Here is a 266-nt window from a genome sequence, read left to right on the forward strand (position 1 = left end):
CCACGCAGCCCCGGCACCCCGTGCACTGAACCCCCGTAGGGACCTCAAGGGGAAATCGCCTCCCTAACGCCTCCGGGTTTCTTTCCCCAGAGCCTCCCTCCAGCGCTGCCTTTCAGGATGATGGGCCCAGGAGGGCGAGTGGGGAGCCTTCGGGCACATCGCTGCTGACCCACGGCGCTGGGACCCCCGGTTCGCCTGGCCGCTCACCTCCCCGGGCCAAGCTGCTGGCTGCCGCCGGCAAGGCCGGGGCACCCGGGGGGCAGGGC

This window comes from Cariama cristata, unplaced genomic scaffold (genome assembly GCF_000690535.1).
Source record: "Cariama cristata isolate BGI_N322 unplaced genomic scaffold, ASM69053v1 scaffold27966, whole genome shotgun sequence".
Taxonomy (NCBI): Eukaryota; Metazoa; Chordata; class Aves; order Cariamiformes; family Cariamidae; genus Cariama; species Cariama cristata.